The following is a 12,837-nucleotide window of genomic DNA, read 5'->3' on the forward strand; positions in this document are numbered from 1 at the left end:
CCTTCTGCTGTGCTCTTCAATTCAGAAATTGTATTCTTCATTTCCTCCTGTCTCTTATTGATAGTTTCTATGTCCTTTTTCATGCTTATATAGTTTGCAGTAAGTTTTTTTTTTGTAGTTTCCCTGTAGTTTTTGTAATTCTCTCTGAGCTCACTGACCTTACTGAGCTTCCTTAGAACAGTTATTTTGAACTCCGTATCTTGATAGTTTGCCTCTATTTCATTTAGTTCTGTTTCTGGAGATTCCCCCTTTCCTTTTGAATCAGGGGAGTTTCTTTTCCTTCTAATTATCTGTGAGACTCTTTTTTTTTTTCTGGGTTGTTGATGATGTTCTCTTTTTTTTTTCTCCCAAGAATTTCTTTCTTTCTTTCTTTTTAAATACATTTGTCTCTGCCTCCCCCCCATCACTTTCCCTTGCCCCCTCCCTCCTTCCCTCCCTCAGCTCTTCCCCTTTGGTTTTGTCCATGAGTCCTTGCTATATGTTCCTTGACTTGCCCCTTCCCTTCCCTTTCCCTGCCCGCCCCTCCCTCCTTCCCTCTTGTCTCTGTTGGTTTCTTTTCCTTTCAGTGTTGCTGGTCTTATTTTCCTTGCATCTTTGTATTGTTGGTTAGGTTCCGCTTATAGGTGAGATCATATGGTATTTGTCTTTCGCCCTATGGCTTATTTCGACTCTTCTTTTTTGCATCTGCTTTTTAAATTGATCTGTGATTTCCTGACTTTATGGTGTGAACTTCTATGGTAAGAGTCTGCTGTTTTTTTCTTTCTGGAGCTGCCTCTGATGATGTCAGATGCTGACCCTGTCTGACCTTAAGCAGTCTGTTCAAGACTTCCAGGAATCTACTACTGTCTGTGGCTGTCTCCTTCAGTTGTTAATCTAGTCATGCTGCACTCAACAGTCAGGTTTAGGCTTCACAGGGTGGGGCAGAGTTCCTCCTGAGGCGGGGTTATTTTACCCTTTCATGCTGCTGCTGCTCATGGGAAATGGTTTCCTGAGCAAGATGGTTGCTGCTGTATGAGGGAGAAGTCGGCACCAGGATTTCACTGGCTACTCTCTTTGTTCTCTCCCCAACGCCTCTGTCTCCAGCCTCTCCTCAAGTATCTCTAGAACACTCTGTGCCCTCTTTAACCAGGGATTTATTATCTGTGGTTGCCACTCTGTACTCAGTAGTCAAGCTTCAGCACCACCAGGCCAGGGTGGAATTCCTCCTTGGGGCGGGGCTATTGGGTCCTCTCACATTTTGCCACTCAGCGGAGTGGTCTGCCAGAGCAAGATGGCTGCTGCCATATGGGGATGTGTCAACACTAGAGTCCTGCTGGCTGTTTTCTCAGTTCCTTCCCCAAAACCTCCTTCTCCAGTCTCTTCTCAGGTGTCTCTAGCCCTCCCTGCCCCCACCTTTGCCAGAGACAAGGGTAAATGGCTGCAAATAAAAATTTATGCATTGGCCCTTTAAAAGGCTCTTTTCATCTCCAGCTGCCCATTTCTGTCAGAAAGCAACCTTGCTGCTTTCCACAGCTGGCTCTTATCTGCATACTTTTTTGGGCTCTGGCACTGTAGGCTGGAGATCCCTGCTTATGGTTTAGACCCTGCTCTTCTCAGGAGGATCCGACTGGACATTTCAATATCTTTCTAGTGCTGTTGCCCATCATCACTCCACCTGACTTCTTGAGTCTCTACCACACTCTTTAGCAGTTAGGTTGTGCTAAAGCTGATTCTTCTGTCTGTTCAAGGTTATAAGGCTCCTCTCTAGCTATTGTTCAGTTGTTAATTCCAGGTGATTTCTCCACAATTTAGTTGTAATTCTACATGGGTCCTGGGAGGAGACCAATGTGGCTTCCACTCATTCCTCTGCCATCTTGATTCCCTCCCCAGCACCAGTTTTAGAATAGACTTTATTTACCTCATTATATTTTCTTGCCTCCTTTGTCAAATATTAGTCCACCATAAAGCCATGATTTATTTTTGGGCTCTCTGTTCTGCTCCATTGATCTGTATTTTTGCTTTTATGCCAATACCATGCTCTTCTGATTATTATGGCCTTGTAGTTTAGGTTGATATCTAGTAGTAGGATACCTCTAACTTTATTCTACTTTCTCAAGATTGGTGAGGCTACTTGGGGTCTTTTGTGATCCCATATTCATTTTTGAATTATTGTTATAGTTCTGTGAAATATGAGTTAGGTGTTTTGTTAGGAATTACACTGAATCTATAGATTACTTTGATTAGTATTGTCATTTTAATGTAAATTATTCCTGTCTGTGAGCACAATATACAAGAGAGGGACCTTCCAAAAATAGGAATTATCTTCTGGAGAGTGGGACCCCTTGTAGTACAGCTTCCCTTGCTATGTGAGTGTTCTAGTTAGGAACCCATCTGTATCAGTGTACTAGCTGATGTTTTTGTGAGAGGCTATATTCAACTTCAAGGAATTTTTTTGAAGACTCAATAGAATTGCTCATTTCATGATGGGTGATTTACTAGTGCACCTGGCCAAACTGAGCTGTGCTCAGTGTTTAGCAGTTTTATACCAAAAATGGCATGACCCCCCCGCCCTACCCTACCTATTCACCCAAAGTGGACCCCCGCAATTTTTTTCCCCAGATTACAAAAGTCTTCAAAGGGAAACATTTTGGCAACATAGAAGAGGTGAAAAAACAAACAAACATGGCAGTTGTATTAAAAGGCATCAAAACTGGTGAATTAAAAAACTGTTTTGAGCAGTGGAAAAAATGTCTCAAGAAGTGTGTTGCATGAAATAAAGGCCACTTTGAAGGTGACTGAAGTTTAAATATGTAAGAATAAATGCACATTTTTTAAATAAATATATTCCGGATTTTTTGGGGTCCCCCCTCATATGTTTCTATTTAGTTTATGTCCTTTGATTTCTTTCTTTATGTCATAATTTTCTAAGTAGAAGTCTTTTACTTGTGGAAAGCAGTGTGGAATTTCCTCAAAAACCTGAAAATGGAACTGCCTTTTGATCTAGTGATTCCCCTGCTGGGACTATACCCTAAGAATCCCAAAATGCCAATTCAAAAGAACCTATGCACCCCAATGTTCATAGCAGCAAATTTACAATATCCAAGTGTTGGAAGCAACCTAAATGCCCATCAGTAGATGAATGGATCAAAAAATTATGTACATTTACACCATGGAATACTACGCAGCAGAAAGAAAAAAAGAACTACTAAACTTCGCGACAGCATGGATGGAACTAGAGAGCATTATGCTAAGCGAAATAAGCCAGAGGGCAAAAGACAAATACCATATGATCTCACCTATAAGTGGAACCTAACCAACAATACAAAGATGCAAGAAAAATAAGGCCAGCAACACTGAAAGGAAAAGAAACCAACAGAGACAAGAAGGAAGGAGGGAGGGGGAGGCGGGGGAAAAGGAAGGGAAGGGGAAATTCAAAGGAACATATAGCAAGGGCTCATGGACAAAATCAAAGGGGAAGAATTGAGGGAGGGAGGGAGGGAGGGAGAGAGGGAGGGTGCAAGGGAAAGTGGTGGAGAGAAGGCAGAGACAAATGTATTTGAAAAAATAAATAAATAAATAAATACATTTTTTAAAAAAGAAAATGTTCTATGTGTACTTGGAAAGAATATATATATTCGGCTGTTTTGGAGTGAAATGCTCTGTGTATCTAAGTTAAATTTATGTGATCCAGTGTGTCATTTAAAGCCACTGTATATTTGTTGATGTTTTGTCTGGAAAAAATCTGTCCATTGATGTCAGTGGGGTGTTAAATTCCCCTACTATGATGGTATTATTGTCGATCACTGTCTTTACATCCATCAAGACTTGTTTTACATATTTACATGCTCCTTTGTTGGATGCATGAATATTAACAAGAATCATATCCTTTTGTTGGATTAATCTCTATCATTATGCAATGTTCTTTGTTTTAAAATCTACTTTACCTGGGACAAATATCTCCACCCCTGATTTTTTGTCTCCATTTGCATGAAATATCTTTTTACTCTGTATGTATCTTTTGTTCTTGAGGTGGCTTTCTTATAGACAGCATATTATATGGGTTCTTGTATTATTATTCAATCAGCTACCCTACATCTTTAGAGCATTTAATCCATTTAAATTTAAAGTGATTGTTGATAGGTACATATCTATTGCCATTTTATTCTTTATAATTATGCTTTTTTTTTCTTCTTCATAAAATAGGTCCTTTTACATTTCTTATACTGGTTTGGTGGTAATAGATTCCTTTAGCTTTTTCTTGTCTGGAAAGCTCTTTATTTTACCTTTAATTTTATATGATTGCCTTCCTGGGTAGAATAGTCTTGGTGAAAGCCCATCCTTTCATCAGTGAATATTTGTGCCAATCTCTTCTGGTTTAAAATATTTCTGTTGAGAAATCAGCTAAAAATCTTATGTGAGCTCCCTACAGGTCTTTCTACTGCCTTTTGCTTCTTTAAGATTTTCTCTTTGTCTTTACATTTTGTCATTTTAATTATGATGTGTCTTGTTATGGGCCCTTTTAGGTTCATCTTGTTTGGAATTCTCTGCAATTTCTGACCATATGTGTCTTTCTTTTTTCCATCAGGTTATGAAAATTTTCAGTATTATTTCTTCAGTTAGGTTCTCAATCATTTGCTCTCTCTTTTCTTTTTCTGGTACCCTCATTATTCTTCATGTTGCTCCAGAGGTCCCTTAGACTATCCTCATTTTTAAAATTCTTTTTTTTTTCTTCTCTGATTGGGTATTTTCAGTTACCTTGTGTTTCAAATCTCTAATTCTTACCTCTGCTTCATCTAGCCTGCAGTTGATACCTTCCAGTTTACCCTTCATTTCAGACAGCATATCCTTTATTTCTGATTGGTTCTTTTATATGGTTTCTATGTCCATTTTCATATTTACTGTCTTTTTGTTTTAGTTCTCACTGAGTTCATTCATTCTTCCCCTAAGTTCCTTGAGCATCCTTATAACCATAGTTTTGAACTCTGTCTGGTAGCTTGCTTGCCTCTATTTCATTTAGTTTTTTTCTGGGGAATTCTTTTTGGAGGTGTTTGTTTGTCTCCTTATTTTGGCTGCCTCTCTATATCTATTTCTGTATACTAAGTAAATCTGCTATGCTTCCCAGTCTTGGTATGGTTGCCTTATATAGTAGGTGTCTCATGGTGCTCAGTGGCACAGTCTTCCTGATTATTTGAGGTAGGTTCCCCAGACATATCTATTTTGTGTGTAACATGAGCCCTTCTATTGTAATTGAGTCTTGACTGCTGTTGGCCCATCTGTAGGTGGGTTTGCCTTTTTGGCTGGCTATACCGATCAACTCTGATTGCAATGTATTAGCTGCAATGCAGCAGATGACACTGCATTGCAGAGTTTGCTCCAAGAAGATTTGTTTCCTGTTGAGATCTCTCTGTGAGTGTGCTGATTTTGGATCTAATTGGGTTGTGCTCTGATGTGTTATTTATTCTCCAACCCTTATGGTGATTCCAGGGACATTTGGGAAGGATTTCATTTCAGGTCAATGTTAGGCAAGCCTATGAGCTGCTCTGGACTACCAGTTTGGAGCTACGGTGTGCAGCTGCTAGGCCTGGGTACGCATAGGAGGGCCAAAGCTGTGCACCAAGACTGGTTTCCACCAGTAATGAGCCCAGGGGAAGGCCAGCAAAAAGCCCAAGCCTCACCTGGATCCACCTCCTCCTTTTATCTACCTTTTAGGCTCAATCATAGACAGAGCCTCTAGTGGTAAAATCTAAGTTGCATGAGGTAGGTTTTCAGTGAGTCACCAGGTAGGGGTTCACTAGGTTAATAGAGATTCAAACTTGGTGCCAGTGCTGTGTCTAAAGCCATTCAGCAACAGTCTCAGAGTACACCAAGGTCAGCCACCACCTGCTGGACGTCCATGTTTGTTTGTGTTGGGGTGGGGTCTCAAGTAGTTGCTAGTATGAGGCCAGCAGAGTTCATGAGGCCCAAACAGACCAAGATGTATTTGTTTTAAGGGAGGTCTCTGCATAGGAACAATGGTGCCAATCAGGCTTTTGAGAGAAAAATGGCCCCTAGTATAGAGCCTCAGAACTTACTATTTTCCAGAGTCTGCTCCTCAAGAATATTCAAAAAAATCTGCACTGTGGGGCAAGGCTGGCCATAGCCCAGTAACAGTTTTGTAGAGAGTAAACTCGGCAGTATGGGGCCACCAGGAGTCAGGAGTGTAAAGATAATGGTTCTCTTTTGGGTAGGTGAAGTGCTGCTCCTCTGGCATGCAGGTGGCAGAGGTCTGCTGCTCTGGCATGTAGGGCACCTGCCACTTTTTTGATGCTGGGGTAGATAGAGCACTATTGCTCTAATATGTGGAAGGTGGGGGCACCACTACTCTGGTGCTCAGGAAACATAACATTGCTGTTGATTTTGTTTATCAAACAATACTTTAGAACACAAAATTTCAGACAATCCACTTAAATTCTCTAAAATATAAAGATGATTGAGAGAAATAAGTGCATTGCTCAAATAATTGCATCAATGTTCCAATGCACTCTGTGTGCATAGATAGACACACCCATACTAACATGCACAAATTTTTTAAAAAGTTTTTTACCCCCAAATGAGGGCTCCTAAATATACAGACTCTAATTAGACATACATTAATAAGAAAGATGGTAGGTTTTGTCCTAACAGGGTGGCAGGCTACCCAATTCTTTCACCAATCAAAAAACAACCATCTGACTCTTGTACCTCCTGATTCAGTTTTAAAACTTGAAACAGAAACAAATCTCTCACTTTCCCACAATAAGACATAAAAATGTCACTGTGGACCTAAGAAAAAGACAATCGTGAGTTTGTTTTCCAGTAGACTCCCAGGGAGCTGAACACAAAAATCCAATAAATAATTAGCTCTCATGTGACAGGCTTCTGAATTACTGTGATACATTAATTGGACAAAATTAGCATGAATTAAGGCAAATAAGTATAACATGTAATTTATTACTTACTAAGCATGGTGCTACAGTGAAAGCTTCGGATTTCCCTTAAGATTACTTTAACAGCTATAATGCATTCCTTAATTTACTCTGTGGAAAATCAATTTTTTCAGAGTTCATTAAGCGCCAATATGTTACAGTGCAACTCTCTAGAGCGTAGATCCTCAATGCATTATGCAAATCCATGCCAGTGTGTTACCAATATGTAAATAGCAGTAATATTGTTGTTAGCATACTATTAGTAAGTCTTACCAGGGTGAGAACACCCTTCTAGAACTTCTTGAATCGGTTGATTTCGTGTGTGTTGGGGCAGTTGCATGCTGTTCTTTGATAACTACAGTGCCAATATTTCTTTCAAGATATTTCAAAGCTTTTGTAAATGGCTGGTAATGGTGTCATTTCTTTTTAAATCCCATGTCTTTTTGTTTACTCTAAAGAACTAATCAACAAGTGTTTAATAAATATATAGAATGGCCAAGTGGAATAATTTTAAAATTTTAATTGATTCTGTGTACTTCATTTACCTCATTTAAGTCAGACAAAAAATTTAAGCTATTAAAGCCCTAATTACCTGGAAGTATATGTGAATTTCCCATTTCACTTGGCTTCAGTTTATCTAGCTTCTATTAATTAAAAAAAAAATGCAACGCATTATGTAAGTAAAATTAATTTTGTAAAAAGCAGTGTGTTCAAGACAAATGTACTAAAACAATTTGGTTAGCTCTAAATTTTGATATAACGGATGGAAGTTAAAAAAAATGGAACCTAAATGCCCATCAGTAGATGACTGGATCAAAAAATTATGGTACATTTACACAATGGAATACTATGCAGCAAAAAGAAAAAAAGAACTACTAAACTTTGCGACAGCATGGATAGAACTCGAGAGCATTATGCTAAGCAAAATAAGCCAGGGGGCGAAAGACAAATACCATATGATCTCACCTATAAGCGGAACCTAACCAACAATACAAAGATGCAAGGAAAATAAGACCAGAAACACTGAAAGGAAAAGAGACCAACAGAGACAAGAGGGAAGGGGGGGGGGGAAGGAAGGGAAGGGGAAAGTCAAGGAACATATAGCAAGGACTCATGGGAAAAACCGAAGGGGAAGAATTGAGGGAGGAAGGGAGAGGGGAGCAAGGGAAAGTGGTGGGGGGTAGGCAGAGGCAAATGTACTTGAAAAAAATTAATTAATTAATTATTTAAAAAAATGAATATCCACAATATCTAGTTTTAAAAGGATTGGTGATTTGGGTGCCTCAATTGTATTTGCAGTTCTATAATCTTTATGACTTTTTTTTCCAAAAAAAAATCTACTTTTAATTTCTAATTAATTTTTACTCTTTATTCTCTGGGTAACTTATAATATTAAAAAATCAACTGAATCTCTGTGTTCATTAATAGAATGCTATGAACCAAACTGTATCTTCCCAAAATTCATTTTTAAATACCATTGTAATGGTATTTAAAGGAGGGGTTTTGGGAGATAATTAGGTTTAGATGAGGTTATAAGGTGGAGCAATCATGATACTATTAGCATTCTTATAAGAAGATACACAAGAGAGATTGCTTGTTCACTTTCTCTCCATCATATGAAGATATGAAGAGACAGAGAGATGTCCATCCACAAACCAGGAAAAGAGTTCTCACCAGAATCCATTGATGCTGGAACCCTGATTTCAGACTGCCAGCCTCTGGAAATGATAAATTTCTGTTATTGAAGCCACCTAGTCTATAATATTTTATTATGGCAACCTGAGCTGATTAAGACATAGAGTAACAGATAGAACAATCTAAATATGTTTAATATGGTATATTACATAAATAAATTATCTTAATTTAAAATATATAGAGTATGATTCCTTTGGTATTTTGGTTGTTTGGAAAATACATATATACAGAAAATCTTCTTGAAAGATATAAATCTTAGAGCTGTCTTGTGACTAACTCTTTGGTTTTCTGTAATGTACTTGCATTGTCATTTTAAGTGCTAAATATTACCTCAATAAAAATGGAAATCTATTAGACCATATAAATTTTTTTTCCCCATGGAGCATATTTCTTACTTGCTCCTCTGGTCACTTGGTTTCAGCCACTCTGTCCCGGCTCTTTCCTAGCACATACCACTAAAGTGCCTATAGTAAGGCCTTTGTGCTTGGCATTATTTTTACTTAGGTCTTTCTGCCTCCAGACTCCCATACCTCTTTAAGCAACCTCAATTAAATGTCACCACAATGGTTCCTACCCTTTCCCATAAATAAAATTTCAAGCACTTCCCATCCATTGCGCTCCCATCTATTAATTTGTCTGGCTTTTTCTCTTCTTCCCTCCCTCCTAGCCTCCTTCCTTCCTTCCTTCCTTCCTTCCTTCCTTCCTTCCTTCCTTCCTTCCTTCCTTCCTCTCTCTCTTTTTCTTTCTTCCCTTCTCTTCTTTCTTTACTTCTCGTCCCTCTATCTCTTTATTTTGTTGTTGTTGTTCATTTATTCTTTCTTTATGTTCACAAGAATATAAATTCTGGCTTCTGTTCTACTTGGCTCAATCGCTGTGCAACATCTCTGCAGCGGGACACCAGCTGTGGTGGGGGGTAGAGAGGTGAAGATGTTGTGGTTGCATCTGCAGAGTGCTTCTATTCTAATGACAATGAAAGTGAGTTACGCTCACTCTTTGTGCACAAGGTAGGTCTCTAAAAGGACACCCAGTCCAACCTTGCTATCCAAGAAGGGAAACAAATAACCTCCTCAATATCCAGTTTCAGAATGTGAAGCCTGAGTGTCTGGATGCCTACCACAGCCTGACTGAGGCTGTGTTGCCCAAGCTGCATTTGGATGAGGACTATCCTGCTTGCTCATGGGCAACTGGAACACATGGTATGGAGAGCAGGACCAGGCCAATCTGTGGCAATCCTTAGATGGTTATCCAGTCCTCATGGACAGCATAAACAAGCTCAAAAACAAGGAGTACTTGTAATTCCAAAAGGAGTGGAGCCAGATGTTGCTGTCTAGGAGAAACCAGATATTCCTTGAGATCAGCTTCTGAAATGAGCCACAGCCCTGAATGGGTTCCAACATCTGTAAGCTAAAGACATACAAGCTCAAGCCAGGAACTATGATGGAGTGCAAGAACAACCGGGCTCGAGACATCAAGTATTGGCAGGAGAGCCAGGAGGCGGTGGGAGGCTTCTTCTCACAGATAGGAAAGCTCTATGTTGTGTACAGTATCTGGGCCTATAAAGACCTGCAGTCTTGGACAGAGACTAGAAATACTGCTTGGAGGAAGAGGGGTTGAGACAAAAATGTCTACTACTCAGTCCTCTTGGTGCAACAGAGAGAGTCTTAGATCATGGTCCCTTTGAAGATTTCTTGTCTTCAGTGATGCTTCTGCTGCCTCCTCTTCATTCCTTGTCTCCCTCATGGTGGCCAAGGACAGAGGATTTCCTAGTCCTGCTGTCTTTGTTCTCGGATCTGGGAAGACCCTGGGGGCTAATGTTCCACTCAGACTCCGCTCAGGGAGTTGAAGGATGGCAAAGTTCTGAGGACTTATAGCTCTGCCTAGACACTTCCCACCTTCCCTGCCCACTCCTTTCCCTGAGCTGGAAGCAGTCTTTAATGTCTCTGAATGAAGTACAGCAAACTGTTATGTATTACCCCTAATATTCCTCATCTCAAGGCCATGAGTCCACCATTATCACCATGGAAAACATCAGTTTAGCTTTAGTTGCACAAATGATAGTATGTCTAGTGGTTAGATGTGGGCTGGGAAAAGGAGAGGTCAAACAGACCAGGCTCTCAGGAATGTCCTGGTCTCCACTGAACCACCCACCTTCTGGACAATCTGAACCAAGTCCCTCCTGCTGGGGAAAAACCTAGAACTGCCACAAGAAGTACAGGAAATCCCTCAAGTTAGCAAAGTCAGCAGAAGGTCCATCTAATTTACCCAGGAAAGCTGGAAAAAAGGAGCTGGAAAGGATCTAGGGGCAGGAAACAGAATGGAACAGGAACAAGAACCCAGAATCAGAAACACTGAAGGTAGAAGTTAGAATTCAGAACTTAAGTCTGAACTGAAGATTTTGGAATACAGAATGGTTTAGGGTCACAGTTAGAGTTCATAATACAAGACAGTTGGAAAGAGGCTCATCTGTTTCCTGCTATGATGTAATGAGATTGTAAACTTGAATGTATATTTCCACCCCTTTTGTACAGGGAGAGTCTCATGCCCTCCCTTTTCCTTTCTGTAGGCAAAGATGTGACCATCCTGCATCCCTTTTTTCCCCTCTTCACACTTGATCACCCAACCCTCATTTTACTGGGCCACTGGAATGTGGAGTGGGGTCAGTGACTTTGTAGGCCTCCTCAGAGATCCCCACAGCTCTTGAAACTCTAGATAGATTGATTCTGCCTCCCTTTCAGGAAAAGTTGTGCTGGAGTTGAAGATAGAACCAATCAAATGTTTATTATAAAAAAAAAGAATGTGAATTCCATAAGAGCAGAGATATTTGTTTTATTCACTGGTGTGTCTCAAATGTCTAGGACAGTATGTGGCACATAATAGATGCTTGATACATATTTTTTCTTTTTCCTGAATGAAAAAAGTATTCTGACTCTGGTTGTTTGGCTGTGTATGTGTGTGTGTATGTACAGGAAAAATTTATTTAATTAGCATCTTTAAAATGGGAAAATAATACTTAAAAGTAATAAGGTTGATATGAAGATCAACTTATATAAGGTATGCAAGTTGTATAGCGTAGAAGAAGAAGAGCATGATAAGCATTTGATAAATGTAATTTTAGTTTATTTACCATCTAGTTTCCTGCTGTTAGACGTAGGCTCTTTAGTGTTGTGTAAATTACATTTTTCACCCATATATCATTTATGCTATAGTTAGTTTTTTCTAATTAATACCCTTTTCCACTTATTTACATTGTTCCAACTTTTGACTGAAATGAATATTTGCATTATGTCATCATTTTTATATGTTCTTTTACTTTATAGCACTTAATCTATAATTACATATTTATTAAAATATAAATTTTCTTAACTTCTGTTTTCTTAATGCACTATAATTTCAGTGATGGAATGTACCCATGTAATTTGTCACCTTTTATACTTGGAGCCTGGCAGTGTGCTTGGAACATAGTAGATAATATTTATGAAATGAGATAAATATTAAAGGTCTAAAAGAGAATTAGAAAACATAGGTGGTGAACTCCTTGGCACTGGTCTTGGCAATAATTTTTTGGACTAACACCAAAACCAAAAATCAACAAGTGGAACTATGTCAAAGAAAAAGCTTCTTATAACAAAGAAAAACATAAAAAAAATGAAAAGGCAAACTATCAGAGGAGAGAAAATATTTGTAAATCATATATCTAAAGGGTTAATACCCAAAACATATTAAAAATGTATACAACTCAATGGCAAAAATCAAATAATCTGTTTTGAAAAATAGGTGGATGACCAGAATATACATTACTCCAAAGAAGAGATACAGATGACCTATAGTTACATGAAAAGGTGTTCAACATCACTAATCATAAGGGAAATGCAAGCCAATCACAATGACACATCACCTCACACCAGCTAGAATGGCTATTATCAAAAAGATAAGAAAAAACAAGTGTTGGCAAGGATGAAGAATAAAGGGAACCCTTGAGTACTATTGGTGGAATTGTAAATTGGTATAGCCACTATGGAAAACAATATGGAGGTTTTTCAAAAAATTCCATTTCTGAGAATTTATCCAAAATAAATAACAAAGACACTAATTCAAGATATTATAGGAATCTTCATTCATTGCAGCATTGTTTATAATAGCCAACACATTGAAGTAACCTAAGTTCCTATCTATAAATCAATGGATAAAGAAGGCATGGTATATACATGCACACAGATAC

General features: G+C 38.8%; 1 pseudogene; it reads left to right on the forward strand.

The window, feature by feature from the left end:
* Window positions 1–6,154: 6,154 nt before the first annotated feature.
* Window positions 6,155–10,319, forward strand: LOC129063187 (protein NipSnap homolog 1-like; annotated as a pseudogene).
* Window positions 10,320–12,837: the final 2,518 nt, after the last annotated feature.

The sequence above is a fragment of the Pteronotus mesoamericanus genome, unplaced genomic scaffold, assembly GCF_021234165.1.
Source record: "Pteronotus mesoamericanus isolate MK-2021 breed Mesoamerican mustached bat unplaced genomic scaffold, CSHL_Meso_final scaffold_85, whole genome shotgun sequence".
In the NCBI taxonomy this organism is placed as follows: domain Eukaryota; kingdom Metazoa; phylum Chordata; class Mammalia; order Chiroptera; family Mormoopidae; genus Pteronotus; species Pteronotus mesoamericanus.